Source organism: Myodes glareolus, chromosome 13 (assembly GCF_982192425.1).
Source record: "Myodes glareolus chromosome 13, mMyoGla1.1, whole genome shotgun sequence".
Lineage (NCBI taxonomy): Eukaryota > Metazoa > Chordata > Mammalia > Rodentia > Cricetidae > Myodes > Myodes glareolus.
This window is the reverse complement of record NC_142038.1, coordinates 16,650,366-16,673,572: the sequence shown is the minus strand read 5'-3', so window position 1 is coordinate 16,673,572 and position 23,207 is coordinate 16,650,366. Positions and strand designations below refer to the sequence as shown.

Here is a 23,207-nt window from a genome sequence, read left to right as displayed (position 1 = left end):
TTTTATCATTGATTGATTTACTGTGTTCAGTGATCAATGAGTGCTTGTTTTTATACATTTGGGTAACTACACATTTTCCTTATTCTAACCAGGATGAGCAAGCTTTCCTTTGATGCCACACTAAGTATCCAAGCTGTCTTTCTGGCCACCAAGCACTAAGGCAGTGGGGAGAGACAGTATAAAGGCCTTGTTTTTCATCATGGTTACTTTCATCTTCCTTTCTCAACCTGTCTTAGTCTTGATTTGTAGCTAAATATTTGAACCTCCAGGACTAAACTCATTTCAATTTCCTTAATCATTCACTGGGGCAATTGATTTAGATGACTGGACTCAGATTCATGAATATTCATGAATTTAAGTCAAGAAAAGAAATGCCTCAGAGCTGTTCTAAACACTGTATACAGGGCTAAATTATGTATTTAATATTGATAATATTATTAGCATAATGACATTTTTTTCTGATTCTTTTGCCAGGTTCACTGACAATGTACCAAAAGCCAGCTGAAATATTTATTGAGTGCCTCTGAGGAAATATATATGACTTGAATCTTTACAACACTGTCCTCAGTTCTATATACGTTTGCATCTGGTGATTATTTACTGAGCAACAGTCAGTATTTACTAGGAAAAGGCAAAGTTAAATTTATTAGTCCACTTTCTTTATATTTAGTATTTGCACCCTAGTTCTTTGAGGCATAATGTATTATCCTTATTTTTTAAAAGAAAAATGTTATACTACAAGATATTTACATAACTTTTTTTTTCAAAATTTCACCCCTTGTAAATTAAAAACCTGGCCTTGACCACATTCTCAACTACTTTGCTGTAACCGCCTCCTTTGCTACCTAAAATTCTGCTGGAAAAGTAACTCAGAAATGTTTCTATCAACTCAGAAATGATGTATTTAAGCACCAAGAGCTTGTTTAGAAATAATACCACGTGAACACACTTCAACCTTTCAATCTGTCTGTCCTAGGACAAGGGAAACTCCCTAAGTCTATGTATACAAAGTGCTAACTCTCATCAGGTTTTGAAAATATACGAAGGTTTTGAAGGTTTGTAAAATTTGGTCATATTCAATAATAGATCCTCAAGGTAATTAACTGTTTTGAAACAAATATTTCAACTATATATATATATATATATATATATATAAAATGTTATATCTATCTCTCTCTATCTCTATTTATCTATCTAACTATCTATCCATCTATGTGCAAATGGATAGGGAGAAAATGAGGAAAAAAGTAAATGGAGTAGAACAGAATAAAAGAACCAAAAGTTAGAAGTAGCAGGAAGGGTCACAGGTATAGAAAAGGAGGATGGAGGACAGCAAATTTAAATAGAGCCAGAAAAAAAGTGAAGGTTCAATAACTCCAGTGATGAGGCTGTGGAATGGGATCAGTTTTAATCCTACTTTGTATATTCACTATAAGTCCCTCTGATTTTATTCTCATTTTTAACTTAGAAAACTTAAAAATGAAGGCAGACAAAGCTTGGAAAAAACACATACTTATAGAGAAAAAAGAGAAGTAGAACCATGCGGAGTGCATAACCCATACCAAATGTATTACTGCTTCCTTCTTCCTAATCTATACGAATACCTACATCAGTGTATACATTGCGAATGCATTTTGCATGGACATATGTAGCTCTTGACATTTTTAAAATTATGCCATTTCCATGTTTTCTAAGTAGAATTTTTTTTTTGTATTCTAAATGTCAAAGTGTTATATTGTACAGTAGAGCACCGGGAAAAGTGCTGTGTCTAAGTGACTGCTAGTTTTGAAATAGTTTTATTCAGAGTCAATCTGTCCTTTAATCCGATAGGCAGGAATCATTTTCCAATTTATTGTCTCTTATGGGCATAGATAATATAGAGCTAAGTACATCGTCAATTTTGATAATATTTTACCTTATTGAAGATAAAGTTCAGTGCCCTATGTTGAAGGGGATAATTCCATATATTCCTATAACAACCACAACCTGGAAACTATGATGAACTGCCACAATAATTACTACCACTTACATATTATATATGTATATATATAAGCACAAACATATAAGATATATATGCGTTCTGACTGTTTTACTGTTGTTTTCCTATATTACTTAGGCTTTAAGCATCACATTGGATACCATGTCTGTATGTCTGTATTAGTTATCTCAACTAAATATTCATATCTAATTCACTAATTTCTGCATTTGATATTTGGTGAACAGAAATATTTGTCTAAAGTACATGGGGAATTTAAACATGTGATATATACATATTCCTAATTGGGTCCATGTCTATGTTTTCTGCCATTTGTTTTGGGATCATGTGTCATCAACATAATATGGTAAGGATAAGTCTAAACTTTAATTGCAGTGTTAACCATCACAATAATCAAATTTTATTTGGTCAAAATGGACATTTAAGAAGATATAATCAGATTGTCTTGCTTTAAAATGGAGAAAGTAAATAGTGAATATGACTTGTATACAGCTAAGGATTAACAGAAACCCTATCTATATTGCACTACTTAAACAGGTCAACTATGTTCATTCTCCTAGAAGCAAGTTTCACCCCAGTTGTATGTGAGGTTTTGTCTTTTTCTCCTTCACATAATGTTCTTGCTCTGTGCCCAGTTGTTTATAACAAGTGTTGACTAAGAAATCTTTCATGTGTAACTATTTATCAGTCCAAATAAAGTTCTTACATGTAAAGTCCTGAGCACATGACTGTTTTTCTCTTTTTACAATAATCTTAGCTCTGCCTTTTCTTTCTTGAAAGCAAAAATTCCTCTATTTTAAAGTACTTACTTAACCATAGCTTAATGAGGAATTAAAAATTAAGTACCATTAAATTACAAACATATCGAATATGAACAATATTATGGCAATTTCAGGAAAGATACTGATTTTAGCTATATTTGACTTCTTTGGATAAAATGCAACTCATGACTAGAAGTATATTATTCACATTTTGTAACATATTTTGATTTTACACTGTCTTTATGCCTTACAGTATATTAAATTTTTTTTAAAAAGTATTGTAGCTATCAGGGCAGTGGTGGTGCACACCTTTAATCCCAGCACTCAGGAAGCAAGGGAAAGTAGATCTCTATGAGTTCAGGGCCAGCCTTGTCTATAGAGAGAGTTCTAGGGCAGTCTCCAAAGGAACAGATAAACCCTGACTAAAAAAACAGACAAACAAAAATATTGTAGTCAAGTGAATGGTGATCAAAATCAACTGCTCATACACAAGATGTAGAAAAAAGAATCTAACTCAGCTATTGAACGAATTTGTAATATTCAAAAATTAAGGCATTAAATATTCCTTCAAATGACAATTCCTGGAGTTGGGTAAGCAAAACTTAACTCTGGGTAAATTTTATTCTGTGATGTTCACTCTCTTACATTTATACAACAAAGTTTCTTCTGTTATGTTAGATCCTAAGTACTCAGCGGCAACCAGCTTAGCACCATGGGTTTTCACTAAAGCAGTGATTTTCCCACATATGGTTTCTTGCTGGAATTGCACTCATATAGGTTACTGTTTTTTCTTTATTAATGTGGTTTAAATGAAAAAAGACATTACTGTTCTCATTTATTTAGATCTATAATAAACATTAATATTTAAAAGCACATTTACTGTACAAAATTAATGTTTTCAGTGTTACTTGAAATTGAAGAGATTCTATACATTTTAGAGAGTTGTCATAGCTCTTTGTAATGAGAAAGAACGTCTTTCTAAGTAAGGTTTTAATTTTTAAAAATGTAATTACTATGTAATTGCACATGTTCTTCCCTCCTCCAACCTCTTCCATGGGGTGGACACTCAATATCCCCAACTCACTTCTAAATTATGACCTCCAAAACAATGCCTTTTTGTAATCATGATGGTATAGATGAGCAGTAAGCAGCAGAAAAGTCCAGGGAATGAATAACAGGACTCAGAAAAGGCAGTTTCTATTATGAAAAAATAAATATCCAGGCCATTTGTTAATAACCATTTCACCCTAAGAATGGAGAACATTTGCTATTGGATAACCAAGTGGTGTGTCCTTCCATGGAGAATGCTGTCATTATCACTTTCAGCATTCCTTAGTGGTAGCAGAAGCCTTGTAGTCCTTGCTAGATCTAAAATATATGCTCAGGAAACATTATATATACTAAGTAGGTTGTATTAAGAATATATACGTATATAGATATATGCATACAAAAATAATTAATGAAAAAATAGGTTATGAATTTGAAAGATATGAAAGAGGAATAAATGGGAGGGTTTAATGGGGGAAAGGCAATGGGGAAGTGATATAATTATAGTACAATTTTTAAAAATAAAGGGTGTAGCCGGGCGGTGGTGGCTCACACCTTTAATCCCAGCACTCGGGAGGCAGAGGTGGGCGAATCTTTGTGAGTTCGAGGCCAGCCTGGTCTACAAGAGCTAGCTCCAGGACAGGCACCAAAGCTACAGAGAAACCCTGTCTCGAAAAACAAAAACAAAAAAACAAAAAAAATAAAAATAAAAATAAAGGGTGTAATAAAATATAAATATGTAAATAAAATATGAAATATTTTAAAATGGTGAAACTCAGTGGGTCTTTGGAGTGCAGTTCTCTGTCAATCTCTCCAGGTCCATTTAACTTTGCTTATTTATTATTTGTATAACAATGGCAATTGTCCTTTCTGAAATGAAACTCATAATGAAACTAAGCACTTAATGGCTGAATACCTCCATTGTTTCTGTCTCCCATGTCCAATGCTCCATGCCCAAAGCAATGACTACAAAGGAAGCCGTCTGGTACTGAATGTGAGCTTTGTGATACCAAAGAGTAGGAGAGAAAGGGACACTTCCACCGAATTCATTCTCTCAGATCTAATGTTTCTAAAGGACTTCCCAAGTTAACAAAGAAAAATTCTCTCTCCTTATCAACTTTTGTTTTGTTTTATACTGTGCCAGATTCTGCTGTCCATGGGATGTCTTTTCAAAGAACATATTTAACATGTAAAATTTTCTTTCTTATTTACTTTTTAACAAGGTGCCATACTAATACTGCCTTCTAGGCATTTGTTGTGTGACAATGCATTTGAAATCTGTTTAAAAATTATCTCTACTCTTATTCTTTCCCTCTTATGCAACTATTTCCTACTTTACAGCCAGTTGTGGAGCCCTGTATCTGATACTCCACTTCTCTCTCACCTATACCTAGCTATACTCTCCAAAGAATATTGAGGTTGAGATAAATTGACTTCCACCTTTAAATGGTAGGAATACTGTGCCTTGGAAGTAAAATCATAAGGTATTTTATTACTATTAATATTAATATTGATTGGAGTTTTCATTGTACTTTCATTCTGTGTTTTAGTTCCTATATTTGATATTCAATATGATCTCTTAGTGTATTTCCACAGCAAAGTGAGAGGGATTCATTTATTATATGGCCCTAAACACTGCTAGTGTACACTATTTTCTTAATATATATATAAATTAGTAATTTCTTGGCTATAGATGAGTAAAAATAATAAGTGAGGTAAGAAACAGCATAAATAAAATAAGGGATGTTTTGCCTCTAAAATCAACACCAACCATAGCAACAAAATAATAGAAACATGAATGTACAGTCTTAACCACTATTGTCGGAAAAGTCAGTGTTTTATTGGTATAGAAAAGTGAAAATTGAGATCTTTTGAATATTATTTCTATATCTCATTAGTACTGGCTATTGTGAACACAATGCAGAAAGAGACTCTTTCTACCTAATATTGCTGCTCTATGTGGAAACAAACAATGTCTGATCTTCAACCTTTACTTCAGAGTCCTTCATTCATACTAAGAAATGATTTCGAATCTTTCCACACAATTTCTTTTATCCAGACAAGTAATCCAAGTCAGTGCCTTCCCCAGTGTCGGCTTTCTCTGTAATCAGGGTTGCTTCTCTCTAAGTCCTCACTGAACTTTTCATTTTTCTTTTCAATTGTGAGGGCTATAACTAAATTGGAAGTGTGATTCCATTAGGATCAAGACAGTGATGAAAATAGTAGGGGGATTTTCCCATGATCCTACTTCTATATGCACAATGATGTCAAAACCATCCTGTTGTTAACATCGAAGGAGGGAACGCAATACACAAGGACAGACACTGGCAAATCACCAACAATTAACTTGGCATGTATGTGTGAATGCAATCACACATACACTTGTATATTTACATGAGTATTTCTACATATACATATATATTCTCTTAAAATTATATATAAATTATGTGATTGCGTCGAATACGTATGTTGATAATGGCATTTGTTTTGTAAGTATATATGTTAGTTCATATAAAATTGATAAACATTTTCAATTTTGAATTTCCATTTTGACTGTGAGGTAAATGAAAACACATTAAATAAGATAGAATAGAAATGCATTGTGCAATCAAAAGTAGAGAATATAATACGTTGCTATTATTGATCATACAAACATAAATTAGAGACCTATTACCTTTCCCTTAACCAAATATAATCTAGTCAGTCTTTTTGGTATTTGAAAGAAGAAAAAGCATGTCGATGCTTTAATTTTGGGGGAAAATCATTATGTGAAAGTTATGTTTGAGTATTTTACATTGAATGTTGAAAAGTTAGATAACTTACATTAGAAAGAATTTTCCCAACTTTTCATTCTAATACATAGCCTATAAGGAAATCTTACAGTTCACTTAATTAGGTTAATGGGGTTCATTTGTATTACTGAATCTCCTGCCGCATTCATAACAGTCAGGGTTAATTGCTCACACCCAGCAGCCTTTCAGTTCACACTAACACCTTTAAGATAAGTTTGTGCAAAACCTCTTGATAACCTGTGTTTTTCCTTTTCTCCTTGAGAAGATGCTATGGTTACTGAGAACACACAAGAAGCTCTTTCATTAACTAGTTGTTCTTGCTTTCTTTGTTTCTATGATAACAAAACAATAGCCAAAGTAACTTGGGTTTAAAGGGTTTATTTTAGCTTTTGGTTCAACCATCCTTGGGGAAGCATAAATAGTTGCCGGAAGCAGGGCTTGGAGGCCAGACCTGAAGCAGAGATCATTGAGGAATCCTACTAATAGGTTCTCTTGGCTTGTTTGGTTACCTTTCTTATTCAGACAGGCCCACCCAGGAACACCAATTATGGTGGTGGATTATGCTTTCACACATTAATCCACAATCAATAATATGCACACAGGTATGACTACAGTCCAGTTTTACGGAGCCAACTCTGAAAATAGGTTCTCTCTTTGGAGGTACATATGTTTATATCGAGTGGATTGGATCATCCAGCATAGCAGTAAAGAGTTTATTGGAATCTTTACTACAACTCCATCTCCCAAAAACAGAAGTGAAAAATAGAACCAACAAGCCCAGTTGGATATTCTAAAAGATGTCCCATGCTCTTTTATCTGAGCTCACCATTTTTTAAAGCCTATTAAGCCCTTTCTGACCCAACCTGCTTTTTATTTTTTTTAAAAAAAAGTTTATTAATTTATAAAAGTTTCCATTTCCGCCCCTTCTCTCAACACCCTCCCACTCCCCCAACTCCCTCTCCTCCTCCCTCTCCATCCCTAAGAGCAGTCAGGGTTTCCTGCCCTGTGGGAAGTCCCTCCCCCCTCCATCCAGGTCCAGGAAGGTGAGCCTCCAAACAGACTGGATCCCAAAAATCCAGTATATGCAGAGGAAACAAGTCCCAGTGTCATTGTCAATGGCTTTTCAGAAAGACCCCATGCCAACCACATTCAGAGAATCCGGCCACATTCAGAGAATCTGGTTGGATCACATGCTCGTTCAGACCCAGTCGAACTGGCCTTGGTGAACTCTCATTAGATCAGTCCCCTTGTATCAGTGTGTGAACGCACTCCTCATGGTCCTGCCTTTCTTGTTCATGTTCTTCCTCCTTCTGCTCCTCATTTAGACCTTGGAACACTGGACTTAACTCCCTAGGTCCAAACGAGAAGCAGAAGGAAAGAGAACATGAGCAAAAAAGGCAAGACCAGAGGGAACCTTCACCCGTTGCTGGATGGAGATTGAGACAGAGACCCACATTGGAGCACTGGACTGAGCCCCCAAGGTCTAAATGAGGAGCAGAAGGAGGGAGAACATGAACATGAACTCACCATCTTATACACACTGGTTAATTACTCACATCTGAAACCTGAAACATCCAACTCAAAATGGAGCTTACATGTACCTGGGGAAGGTTGATAATTAAGTCTCAAAGAAACACTTAATATGCTAGAGTGAACAGGATGTTTAGATAAAGTTACTTACATGATTATATTTTAATATATATGCCTAGTAAATATAAAAATATACTGCAAATAGTGATGGGCAAAGGGAAGTAAATGATGTAAGAAATGAATAAAGAACCTACTGCAAAACAGAACGAAATTCTTCAATGTGCTTTACACAATGGAGTCTCTTAATATGTAAAGAGATTAAATGAAAACAGAGGTCAAAAACTAGATGATAAGATAACAGGCTGAAACGAGATGGGAGATAGCCAAAAGCAAAGGCCCAAGCACCATCATTAGAAAACCAATGAATAAATAACAAATGCATAAACCCCACAACAGTTGCAAAAGGAAATCAAATTCCCAAGAGACAGCAGAGTGTAGCTATTCACAGCAAATGTCAATGAAAAAGGCAAAGCCAAACATGTAGTGAAGGCCACACATGTGCTGAGCCAGACTAATATGCTGCATCCTTAATATAACTGGCACTAATGATATTATGAGTGCAGAGATAGGAGAGAAGATAACAGCAAGGGAAATGTCCTTAAGAAATAACTGTGGATTTCCAAATTGAAAGACCATTCTACGTTTCTGGAAAATTGAATACATAATAAGACATGGCAAGATATGAGATAGGTTTAATTTAAACCATTGAACCTGAAGAGTAAAGAATTACTTGAACATTCAGGAATAAAACACACATACATTGGACAACAGAAAGACAGACCTACCATATGGCAATCCTCACTGTCCAAAAGCTGGAATGATGATAATCAAATGTACATACATGATAGTTTATTTATGAAACCACAATCTCAATTATACAAGTGATGACAGAATGTGGCACCTTTTACATTATTCAACAACAAAGCCAGGCAACTGAAAGTCCCAACCAACTGGAGAACTCTATGCAGTGCTGAACAGGTAGGTGGTGATTTACAACACATTTCAATAGAGAAATAACAAAATCAAAGTAGAAATAGTGAGTACAAAAGAGAATTATATCATTGTAAGCCTAAACAAAGTGAGAATTTACCAAAGTGAACACTTTACCCAAAGTCTGCATTGGGGAAAATGATTATGAATAGGACATCAGTCTCTGCTACAGGCAACTTCTTTCTTATCATGGAGTTTTGCAACACTTTTGAATCCTGAACCCAAAAAGACTACTGTCCAGCGTATATTGGTATAAATGTGTATGCAGCCGTTCACTCAAATGTTTATCAGATTACATAGAAGAATGCATAAGACTTAAGATTTGAGAAATAAATTCATATGGATTTTTCTCAAAAACTGATTTTATAAATGTTTGTGTATTGTGCACTTATGTGTTTTTGTGGTATGTATGTGTGTGTCCATGTCTATGTGCATGAGTGTGTGTGTGAGTGTGTCTGCATGTGGCTGTGTTCATGTACGTGTGTTTCTGTATATACAGGCGTGTGCATGCATGTGCACATCTGTGTGCTTGTGCAGGTATGTACATGTGTGTTTGTGTATGGGTGTATGTGAGATTGTGTGTGTGCATACACACACTTGAAAGATTTCGCTTTCATGCAGAAGCTTTAAGAAGATTCTAAATTTAGGAATTGCATAGCAAATCTTGCCTCTGAAAATAGCAGGAAGGGGAAGGAGACAAAGAAACAGAGACAGAAATGGGGGGGGGGGGGAATCAGACACTCTGGAAAGGAAATAAGGCAAAATGTTTTTATTATTTCTCTATAAAAATGGCTATATTCGCAAAATTCTGAGAGTGCTTAAGAGTCCAGCTCCAAGAGGAGTGACTGTGACCTTTTCCTGTTGGCTCTTCAGTATCTCCAGGACTATTAGATTGTCATTGATGTTACATACACTAAAGATCTACATACATTTAAGGCTGGTCTAAGATATTTTCTGTTACTAAGGCAAAAAAAAACTACTCTCGAGTTTTAATTCTAGCTTTAGAATTCCAAGTCTTGCTGTACGCAAGTAAACATAAATGTCCATATACTGTACAGGATGAACAATTTGTACAGCTCTGATTTAGAAAAAGATAACAGGGGTAATAAAACTTTCAGTTTTCTTTTTATGTTGCTACTAAAATAATATTTGAGTAGCATTAATGTATTGCTTAGCACAACATATCCCCACCTAAGCATCTCATAAAAGTCCCTGGGAGTCACTCAAAGGCAGATCAAAGGTAATTATTTCAATTTCTTGCTCAGAATACTCCCTTTTAACCAATACATACAAAGGACTCAACACTGAGGTAATGTAGTGAAAGAATACTTCCAGCACTGACTGTATTTTAATTTTGATACTTTATCTGCCTTCTGCTTTGCTTAGTTTATTGTAAATCTTGTGTGTGTGTGTGTGTGTGTGTGTGTGTGTGTGTGTGTGTGCATGTGTTCACAATTATGTTGGCGTCAGATGACAAGGCCAGTTGTCTGTCCTACAGTCTACCTTGTTTGAGAACCTTTGCTTTTCACTTTGTATAATCCAAGCCTCTGAAAAATTTTACACATGCAAACTTCTGAAAATTCTTGTGTCCCTTCCTCCCATCCTCCTGTCTAGGTGCTGGAGTTATAGTCTTTGGTGTTAGACATCTGAATCTCTGCAATAAAGCAAAGCTTTTTACTCATGAAACTACCTCCCAGGTCCTCTCTGCCTTTGCAAATTTTAAATTTTGGCTTCTAGGAATTGCAAATAATTTACACAAGATCAGAATACATAATTTTGACAGTTTTAAAAGTGGGAATTTTAAAAACAGTGAAGAAACATGTCCATTTGAATTATTATAAAATCTTACCAAATTGAAAATCCATTAATATATATTAAATGCTTCTTTCCTAAGAAATTAAATGGATTTTAATTATTTTGCACAATATTCTTAAATCAATTATAATAACAATTAAAATGTGTGTGTGTGTGATTCAATAATAACCTGAATTAAGACTTAAAAATTCTACTACATGTATAAAACCAGTTTGTACAAAAAATACATTTATAGGCTACTAAGAATTCTACTGTCCAACTCTGCCGTCGGTCTTCCTTTATTATAGGACCTGACATATAGACAAGCGAGTCTTTGCAGGTTTTATTACATTTGTGTGTATGTGTTTATATTTTGTCCTCATTAAGCAATATACGGTCTTCACATCTTATAATTTGTCAGGCATCGTCGACACAGCACAGGCTGAAATACTAAATAATGCACCATGCAATAAATTCTACTCACATGTAAGGGAAACACTTAACTGTCATCTCCAGGAGATACCAGGACCCAAAGCAACACTGCATTTCATCATGAAATCTTTTAATATTCAAAATATCATTGGAAATTGGTGAAAAATTTTAAGGAAACATTTTATGTATTTTCTCATATTTTCTTGGAATCTTTCTAGCACCTTCTTCAAAGTAGTTATATAATTACATCTATTTTATGGATAATCAGTTAAAAGCAAGCTGATGAGAATGCTTATAATACCATTGATTCTGATTAGCTAAATATATATTTGTTTCTCAGACACTTCCAAAATATTCCTGATATATGTTTATACTTGCTGTTTATATTTGCTTCATATGTATTCCTGTGTTTACATTTAATTCATGCTCTCATACTAAACATAAGCAGGGATATAAATCAATACAAGATTATACTTTGTGAATAATCAGCCATACACATATACAGCTATGCAAATCAATATTCTATAAGCAAAAATATTACTTTGTATGGTTCTGTATATGTTTATATGTCTTTAAGAAAAGTGTAACCAAAAATACCAACATCCTTTCTTATGTATGTGTTTGAAAGCTTATTCAAATGTGTGCTTTGTGAACAAAAAAATAACTCCACCAAGCTACATGTTAGGTTGAAATTATATTAGAAAGAGCTATTTTTTGCTCATTTGATTTTGCTTTTAAAATAAACCTGAAAACCAAATGGGGCAGAAATGTAAGCTATAAAGCCTTAAAAAGAGAATCGCGAATAATTATTTATTACCTTATATTCTAAGGCACTAACTCTTGGAAAAATGCTGACTTGATGGACTAAGTGGGGTCTGTAAAGTGTCTCAGAGATATAGGCCTTTCCTTGTTTTTTATGGATGAAGGAGTTACTAGTAAATGACTTCCACGGCATCACACAGCTCATAAACACCAGAGGCAACATTAAAATCTATGCTGACTAAATTCCAACCAATGACCTTTCTCTGTTATCTAGCCACATATAAAAATACAAGGTAAAGTACAAAGTGTTTTTCAGTGTTCCCCACAATCACTTTGGTTTTTTTCTAACAAAGAAGATATTCGTTTTACTTTTTGTACATCTAAAAAACCAGACTATTATTTCTGCACTGTGGAGTAAGCAAACATGAAAGTGAATAGCATTTTTTCCAAAAAATTTCCACTTTCATATTTTAAGGTGCATCTCTCTGCCAAATATATTTTATCATAGAAAGGACAGTGCATTGTTTCTGATCCCCAAAGTAAACATTTTTAAAGCATACACCATGTTATTATGCAAGCACAATAGTACTCAGATGTTAATAAAGTATGTGTATTGCTTAGTCTGTTTAGAGAAACCGTAGCATGGAGAAACAGCTTAACTTTTTCTGCTGTCACCCTGACATCCAGAGATATAAACTGCCCTAAAGAAGGCATTCAATGACATGAGACAAGAATTAGTAAACAGGGCGGGGAGAAAGAATAGAAGAGGTGAAGTGAACTCTTGTTTATTTTATTAATTGTTGAATATGATAGAAGAAAATTAATAAAGAATGAAAAATAATAAAGTATAAATAAATTAATAAAATATAAAATAATGTAATGGAAACATGTATTTGGAGATCACGTATTCAAAAGACAAATTTGACACTTTGTAATACAACACACACTTCTTTTAAAAAGTCAAGCTGAAATATTGCAATTAAGTGAATCACTTCCTAATCCTCCATTGGCAAATAAAATTCTCATAGTACTAAGCTTCCAAACCAAAGGGGTTGATTGACTTATATAATGATTGTTTCTCTTATCTGAGTAGCTACCGTTAGAAGATGAAACTGCTGGGTGGAAGTGCTCTCTTCTGTGATTTGTTTCTGATCCTCTGAAGAAAACTCTATCTGTTCTCCTCTCCTGCATCTTCAAGTCTATTTCTCAGATTGGATGGCCTTCCCTTTCATTCTGATCCATTTCAGGAACTTCATGTTTGTAACTGACTTCAGGCTTGTTTGAACACCATGTTTATTCCTCTGGATAGAGTTAGTTAGTAATTTTCTGGGCACTTCCTATGCCAAACCAGCATTTGCTACAGTGGATTACTATCTTCTGATAATCGTTTTCTTCTTTCCCCATTAGTTTTGGCAGAACGCAAAGCCTCTTTCAAAATCTCCAAAAGACTCAGCTAAATTCTATAATGTTCTAACAGATTATTAAAGTTAATTCAGAACATTGTGCTTAAAACTTCAGCTAATATTGAAGTTCATTATTGTAGATCTAAAATGCAGACTCTTTGCATCAATGTTTTTTTTAATTCAGCAGGTTTGTAGCCTATTCCAAAATATGGATTGAAAAGTTTTATTAATGCACAATGTTTGCAAAAGGTTAGTATCAATACAATAATTTTTGTTAAAGTATACTAAATACTGTGATGAAATTCATTCCTCATTACCCTCTCTCAAAGACTGTCTCTCCCACGCCTTTCACTCCTACTTCTGAAATAGCCTTGTGTCATATGTTAATATGTGTGTTCTCACATATCTATCGGTCCATATATAAACACACATCAATACATATTTCAATTAATTTAGTATATTTAACTTAATATGAAAATAATCAACTGCATTCATTTTCCTGCATGTGACTTTTTTCATACTTTATAACAAAATAGAACTCTACTCTATCCATCTAATATATTTTCTTTTCTGATGAAGGACATTCAGATTGAATAAATAATTTTATGATCATTATGACACAAATATGAATGGGCATATATTTCTGTAGTGTGGTAACTTGCACTCTTGTGGGCAGATTCACAGGGTAGCCTAACAGAACATGCAGTAGTTCTATTTCTAATTTTGTGAGAAACAATTATATTTATTTTAATAGTAGATGGACCAATTTAAAGTTCTTTCAGCAAACAAGTATTCATTTAGCCAGCATCTGTTCCTATATTGTTGTCAACTGAAAAGTATTCTAATATGGGTTAGATAAAATGCTATTATAATGTAGTCTCAATTTACATTTCTTTGACAGGTAAGGAAATTAAGCATTTTTATTTGTCCATTTGCTATCTAAAATTAATCTGTTAAGAAGAATAAGATCATTTTGAGTTATCATTTATTGACTGCACTATCTGTGGTGATTGTAGTTAATATTTTAGGTCCTTTATATATTTTAAACATTGGTCTCCTGTCAGATACATACCTGACAAGATTCTGTCCCATTCAGTATTTTCCTTTCTGGGTAGAACATTATTAATTTCATATAGTCATATGTGTCAATGCTTTCTTGGAGAATCCGTTTCTGAAAATGTCTATATTTTGTTTGCTTTGCTTTGCTTTGCTTTATTTTCTTCCAGCAATTTGAGAGTTTCAGATTTTATATTCATGTCTTGAATTTATTTCCAGTAGACCTCTTTTTTTTAACAAAGTAAGAGATATTGATCTAGTTTCATTTTTCTGTATATGGATACTCAGTATTATGTGTATCATTTGTTGAAGAGGTTGTAATTTCTCTAGTGTATGTTTTTGACAAGTTTGTCCAAAGCTGGATGTCTCTGACTATGTCCCCAGTTTATTGTTTTTTTATTCTATTCCGTTTTCCTTCCCATTTTTTCCCATTGCCATAATGTTATTTCCTTTTTAAAAAATTATGGCTGAGCAATACAGATTAAAATCACTTACAGTTAGACCCTTAATTTTTTTTTGGCTGAAAATTTTCTTGGTTAATTGAGGTCTCTTTTATTTCACTATGAAACTTAAGTGATTTTGTTTTCAATTACTCTGACGAATTTCAGCAAAATTTTGAAATTCTTGATGGTGACTGAAGTGATTGTATAGATCTCTTTCAGTAATATAGCCATGTTGAGAATGGTAAATATGCTTATTCATCAATATAGGATGCCATTCCATCTTCTGTGTCTTCTTCAAATTACTTCTTCAGTGTTTTAAGTTTCCTCAGGGATGTTTCTCACCTACTTGGTAGTTTTGCTCCTTGGAACTTGATTTTCTTTGGGGTTTCTGTGATTATGTACTGCTTTTTGCAATTACATCTCATACTTCTCTTACTAAAGATGGTCACATGTGCTTAACATCCTCATTTGATCTATTTTGTCAAAGGATACAACTTTATTCATTTTCATGGCAAAAATAAATTCCAATATGCAGAAATCCTACATCTTCTTAATCCATTTTTGTTGGACAACTACTTTGCTTCCATAACTCAAAAACTGTCAATTATGCTGTAAAAAGCATTGGTGTGTGAATATCTCTGTAGTATGTCATTGCTATCAATTGAGTAAGTACACAGAAATGTGTAGCTGGGCCACATAATAAAACAATCATCAAATGTTTTAAAGAAAGGTGTGGGTTAAGCTGAGTCAGTAAGTAGTCAGTGAGTTAATATGATCAATATTAAAATATATAGGTTTTTAAGCCAGGAACTGAGTGTGCAAGGATAATAGATAAAATCAGAGAGAACTGTGATACAATTGAATGGAAGAAGATGAGGTTTTCAATGTTCACATGTAGGAACCACTGTAACTGGGCACTGGTAAATGTATGGAAGCACACAAGAAAACTGAATAACAAACTGTCCATAGTTTGATAGTTTTGATGACACTAATGAATGGCAACTTACATCTTTCAAGATTTAGAAAAAGGAGAATGCCCAATAAGCTGTGCTGGGGAATAGCTTTATGGAGACAAAGCCCCAGGGCATGTTGGGTAAGATTGTGTCCCGAGGAGAGGAAGAACAGAGTCAAGAAGCATATTCCATTCACCACAGTTTTAACCTTTTGTAGGTAGGTCAGCAGCTGAAGTTCTGATTGCAACTACAGCAACACAAAAGTCGCAAATATATGTTAAATGTCCTTTCTAAACACTCTAAGTTTCCCTGATAAGAAGTCACAACTGGAACACTCCTTTGCCAATACTCTGTTTTAGAGAATGGAGCTCAAAGAAGAAAGCAAATTCAAAGACATAAGTCTGACTCTTTCATTTTCAGTCATACAAGGACAGAACTTTTACACTATCATCTGCATGAAAGTTAATAAGAGATTACCAAAGAAGATAGAGTGCCCCAAGGAGTGGGATAGTTAGAGTAGAGCACAGCAGTTAAGCGGCAAGACAGCACAGTAGCAGAGCAGTAACGAGATAAAGGAAAATTGGATTCGTGATTCTGAAGAGAAAGGAAAATCGTCCATACTGTTAGAAGTTAACAGACACAGTCTTCTGGAGAATCTGTCCACAAACTTCTAAGATGTTTCAGGTACATGTGGCATGGAATGAATCAGTTGAAGAGTCCAGTTTGGTGATTTCAGTGTTGCTTCCTGATACTCCCCCATGACAGTTTCTAGGATTATATGTTCATAGCAGCATTGTGTGTCATAGCCAGAAACTGGAAACAACCTAAGTGCCCCATCGACCGAAGAATGGATAAGGAAAATTTGATACATTTACACAATAGAGTACTACATAGCTGAAAAAAATAACGATGTCTTGAATTTTGCAGGCAAGTGGATGGAGCTAGAGAACATCATTTTGAGTGAGGTAACGCAGATACAGAAAGACAATTATCCTATGTACTCACTCATAAATGGTTTTTAAACATAAAGCAAAGAAAACAAATGGCAATCCCAGAGAACCTAGACAACAATGAGGGCCCTAAGAGACATACATAGATATAATCTACATGGGAAGTAGAAAAAGACAAGATCTCCTGAGTAAATTGGGAGCATGGGGACCTTTGGAGAGGGTTGAAGGGGAGGGAAGAGGTAAGGAGGGGAGCAGAGAAAAATGTAGAGCTCAATAAAGATTAATTAATTAATTAATTAATAAGTAATTGTTTCCCCAGGAATACCATTTTTCTGTTACAAAAACCCTTTTATTACATGTTCAAAGTTTTAAGAATGTCTTTCTGCTGAAACTAATAAAATCCTTCCATATCAATTGACTCAATTCTATCAACATTACACCTAAATAATTTTATTTTTTGTATCTTAAGTCTAAGGACAATGAAAGACACAATGTGACCTGGTTAACAAGAGATCAGCCTGAGTAGTCAATGGCTGTCCTTTGGCTGAATTCTGTCCCCTGATCTTCAGTAGGCAGAGGATTATGTGACTATTAATTCAAATTCACTTCAAGTATCCTTTTACATCTGATAGAAAGAAAAACCCATTGTGCTCTAATGATTATCCATGTCTGTTATAGGCTTAATATTTATAATCCCTAAATATGTATGTTTTAAAATATGGCTCTCAAAAATGACATATTCAGAAAGAATATTTGGAAACAATTAAATTTAGATTCTATCAAAAATAATGGGACTGTGATGATGAGATCGGTATGAAGAGCAATACTTCTTTCTTTCATTTCCCAGTAAGTACAGAACACACAAAGGTGTCTCATGCATGTAGAATGAGGTCATAACTATTTGCAATATACCAAGGAGCCAACAAATACCCCTGTTTGTACAATTGCTCTTAGGATTTTCAAACTTTAGAACAATGAGAAATAAATATCTACTCTTTAAGCCATTGACATCCATATTATTTGGTTACAATAGCCCATTTGTGTATGTGTGTCTGTATTTTTATGTATTATTGCTGTTACCTATAAGTGCTATCCACATGATACATATGATACTATGATTGTTTTCCATAACGATAACTATAAAATATAAAATATGAAACAAACTAATTGATCGTTCTAATTTCTTAACTTTATACATGAAAAATTAAAGAATAGCACCATGGACTAATTCTTTGTACTGATTCTATGTATATTTGTGTGTGATAATTAATATTTAATGAGGCTGTAGTGTTGGCATTCATGGATCTAAATATAATGATGCGGAACAATAATAATGGTGCTTATTTCAAATGCATTCCCTTTGTCTTCCATACAGTATGTCTTGCTCTCACTGCCTGTTGTCTCTTTCTATAGGTGGACTTGCGTTTGTTTTGGTTTTGTTTTGTTTATTTGTTTTTGAGACAGGATTTCTCTCTGTGTAGTCCTGGCTTTCCTGGAACTCACTCTGTAGGCCAGGTTGCCTTTGAACTCAAGAGAGATCAACTTGCCTCTGTTTCATGAGTACTGAGATTAAAGGTATACACTACCATACCAGATATTTTCTTTCTTATCATTTTAATATCTGCAATTATATAGTGTCTCATTGAAATTTGATCTTTATATGACCAGTGAATGTTCTTAGTTCCAAAATTTACAGGCAATTTTTAATATTTTTTGTGTTTCAGTGCTTTCTTTGCATATATATCTGTGCACCATGTGTGTGCCTACTCCCACGGAGGCTCTAACACCTCTCCAGATCTCTGGAGTTGTGCTTTTCAGATTACTTTTTAAATTTTGTACCTGTTAAGTTAGGTTCCTCCCCTCTTCCAAGTGTTAAATATGATCAATCATTTTAATGTAACTTTGTTACAGTCAATCTTTAAAAATTTCTTTAAATAATTTTGTCAGTTATAATTTTACTGACATAGTTACTCAGGCTCTTGAAAGAGATGTGGTTTCCTTCATATTCTGCACCCATATGTGGAGACACTAGACCTAGATGGTATCCACATCTTCCTTGCTTTGGAACTAATGCTTTCAGAGAACATCAGTTATGGCTGTCATCCCCAGAGGTGATGATGATGATGATGATGATGATGAACATAATGATGAAGGCGATTTTTATTGCCTGGTCATTGCACTTTCTATATTGGCATGGCTCATTCTTTCAAAATTCATAAATATAAGAACTGTTGTCTTTCAAAAAATTATGTTGTAAATAACATACTATTCTAAATTTATAAGAAAGTCTTTCATGAGACCACCAGGAAAAGTTGCAAAGTAATAGTAGATCAAGACTGGAAAAATATTGTTTGTGATCATAACTGTGGATACAACAAAACAGAAAAACAGAATCTACCTACTAAGTAAAGAGTGTATACTTTTATGCAAGTATTCTTACTTCTAGATAATTCCTTCTGAGTTTTTATCTTTGACTTTTGATATCTGTTCACATACCTTTAACTTTTTTCTACATAGGCTTTGATATCATTTGAATCTAAATTACAACACAATCCAGGTGTGTGGTTCTTTAATACATCATTGTAGCATAGAACTATTTAGCAGCTGGTAATCTTTCTATGAACAAAGGTCCTCGCCTTATGTCCCTGATATTATCTATTATACAATTGGAACATCAGTTTTCTTGATGGAAGTCATTGTAAAGAGTTATATTAAAAGAGTTTGGAGGACTCATGTGAACCTACTCTACTACCTATTTTTAAAATGTTCATGTCTGTGGTACATTGAAAATGCATGTCAAGTTTTGGGTAATCTTTATCTTGTAAGGTAATGAAGAATTTAATTGTACCCAAGATAGAAAGTAATGTTGGGAGAAATCATCTCCCAGCTGCTCAAGCACGGTCTGCAAACTGAGCTACTCAGTTCCAATATTGATTGCACATGATACACTGAGTACTTCCTTATGATTGTAATCTGACCTTTCAGATTTGCCTGCTCTACTCACAATTACAGACCAGAGAAATGGCTATGAGTGGATATGAAGAGAAGATTTAACAGTGTCTTCATGTGTGATTAGGAAAATACAAATAACTTCCAGTGTGGCTATAACTCATGGTATGTACTGACATCATATGAATCAGCTTTGATATCATAAATAAATTGTTTTGTTGTTCATCAAAGACAGAAGGTTTTGAAGACAGATGTGACAGAGTACAGTTCCAAATACAGCAGTGCATAAATTGGCAAAGATTGAAGTGTTCCTTTATAACAGCTCTTAGTTTAGTGCCTCATTTTTCTCTAAAGAAAATCATATATAATAAAATGTGCAATTTGAATTGCAATAGAAAGTTTTCCTAAAAAATTAACCACTTGGGAATAGGCTAATACCTTAAGAAACTATTTTTATCCACTTATTTAATTGTGTATCTGTTTTGAGAATAATGTGTGGGGACATACAGCCCATGCAACTCCTTTGAGTTGTTCAGATCAGGGATAATGGGCATTTGGGCACAGACGAGGTCTTAGAGCCTTGCTGTATTTTGAAGCTATTGTCTGTGGGAATTAGAGTTAAACTAGAATTGTATTGTAAACTGTGAGAGTTGTTAAACAGTTTGTCCTTCGATTTATTTGTTTGACCTAAGCAATTGCAATGATGCATTTGTGACAATGGAAAGAGAGGCTTTCTGAAGATGGGTTATGACTGGGATCCTTTGATGGGAAATGAAAAATTTGAAAAAAAAAACTGTAAGCGTATGATACTACTGTATATCTAAAATCGAAGTCATGAGGGGTTAGCCTCATAGTCAAAGTATTGTAGGGTCAACATGGGAAGTAGACCAAAGACCCCCCACTATCCCCCTCACAAATCCATTCACAATGCAAATCTATAATGTTAAGAATAGGAAGAAATAGGAGATATGCAAATCCCAGAATCTAGCTAGTCAGCTAGCCTAGTCAGCTTGGGAGTCCTTGATTTAAAAAAAAAATAATAAACGAGGTAGCAATTAATGAAGACACCCAATGTGTCAACATCTTACTTCCATATGCTCATTTCACAGGCACGTGTACCCATACAAACACGTGTACACACATGTACACAATACACAGTATACACAAATACAAAAATACACAGACACATACACAATCATACACAGACAGAACAAGCAAAAACGTGATTGTGATTGTGATTGAAGGAGAGTTGTGGTACATAAATAGATAATGTAGAATGCATCAATACACAAAGCACATTAAAATAACAGAAAGATAACAATCCAGAAATTTAGAAGAACTGAAGCAAAAAATTAAAAACAAAAATTTCTAAAAAATTAGAAAACAATCACACACCATTAATCAAGGGAACTAGAAAGAAGAGGTTCAACTTTCAAATAATACTGGAAGGAGTTGGCTTTAAAATTATATTATAAAAGATATAAAGTATTATAGGACACTTATTTGATCCTGGGTTGAAGTTTGAAATTGATCAAGTAGAGAAGAATAGATTAACCAAGGAGAAAGAAGGAGAAGTACTGAGGCCATGATGTTCTGCAACCTTACAAATGTCACCTATGAGGGACACAAGACCATGTACAGAAAGAGCACAATTGATACATTAGCATTCAATCTCTTTCCTCCTCTGATGTTATCTGTTTTCTCAGTATTAAGGAAAGCACTGTCATCATCACTGACCGAGGAGGATGCGGAGGAAGGAGCAACACCACACTGAGCAATACTGTGGTTCGTCAATCATATAACTAACTGATCAGAGTAGGGCAACAGGCTCATTTGCCTCACATCATAGCTGAAGGAAACAAACAACAGAGCTTATTCTTCACTCACGTTCCTCTCTAGGGTTTCAAGCAATGCTGAACGAAGAGCAACTGGAGTTACCGGGGCCAGCCTACCTTCTTCTTCACAGTACTTCAAGTCTGCACCACCCACGTGTTTCTATTTCTGTAATTCATTACATTCCCCCTTGACTTCAGCCACACAGTCAGTCTCTAGACCTAACTTCCCCAGGGAATCTACTCCTTTTAACTCCAGTATGTAAGATACCTTAAAGGAGTGAGTTCTCAGCTCCTTCAGCCTTCGTGTGAACACTCAGGCATGTCATTATATTTTTAGGATTTCTTGTGGGTTGCAGAGAAAAGTCAGACTCAGAGCCACAGGGTATTTCCTTAAAGACTCACCATTTCCCTCTCAACTGCTAGTCTGACTTCAACTGTAGGGTTTTTTTTTCCATTTTATTATTAACTTCCTTCTCCTTGCAGTCATTTTCACTGCTCAAAATTTGGCACAGAAAAGAATCCCAGTATGTTACTCAAAGACTGCACCCTAAAGCTCACAAACTACTCCATGGAAACCAGATAACCCTCTTCAACGGTGTCATGGGTGAATTTTCCTGACCCATTGTTTCAGAGAAAAGCAAACACATTCATTGTAATCAATTGAGATTTCCATCAACATTACATCTGATTATGGGTAGTGATGCTGAATTCAAAAGATACTTCCAAAGATTTCTAAACTCCTATTTTTTTAAGTGAAGCTAAAAATGGACTTCTCTTCAAAACTCATGCCGTGCATACAGAATGTTTGTCAAAACACAAATATCATGAGAGAAAGAGTCGATCAATAAACTTCTGTATCACATCCAAAGACCTGACAACTGGGAAACCGAATGGGAAATATATTCACTAGGAGTAACTATTTGCCAGAAAATTGTCTGTTTTTCAAAGTGGAAGGGCTCTTAATGGGTGTTTTCTTTTCATCTTCTTAAATTTCAATTCACATGTAGAAATCAGAAGCAAAAGTCATTGTCTCTGCTTATCCGACCCGGTGTCTTTCTCTCCTTCCTTCCTTCCCTCTCTCCATACCTCATCCCACTTTCTCACAGGTCACCAGACATTCTTTTTCCCCTCTTTGGACTTTAAATCTTTGCAGCATAACTCTAAGATGACAATGCGTTTTATTTCACTTCTCTGTGATGACATTTTCTTTTGAATCTAAACAACAAGGAAGCAGATAGCTGACCTCTAGAGCTTAATATAAATATTTCAAAAATGACATTTGTCTGCTAGTCAGCTTCTCTGGTTATTGCATTCTTATGTCTCTCGTGTGTTCAACTGGGAACATTGATTATCTCTGTATTTGGAGTGGGCTTATCATAAAATCAAAATTAACTAAAAATATCAATATATTCACTAAAACTAATAAATCAACAAAATATTGATTCAATTACAAA

At 34.4% G+C, this 23,207-nt stretch overlaps 1 protein-coding gene across 1 annotated transcript in view; it reads right to left on the bottom strand.

Annotated features, from left to right (window-relative positions):
- Nucleotides 1-23,207, bottom strand: part of Dcc (DCC netrin 1 receptor) — a 1,076,497-nt gene that overhangs the window by 401,757 nt on the left and 651,533 nt on the right.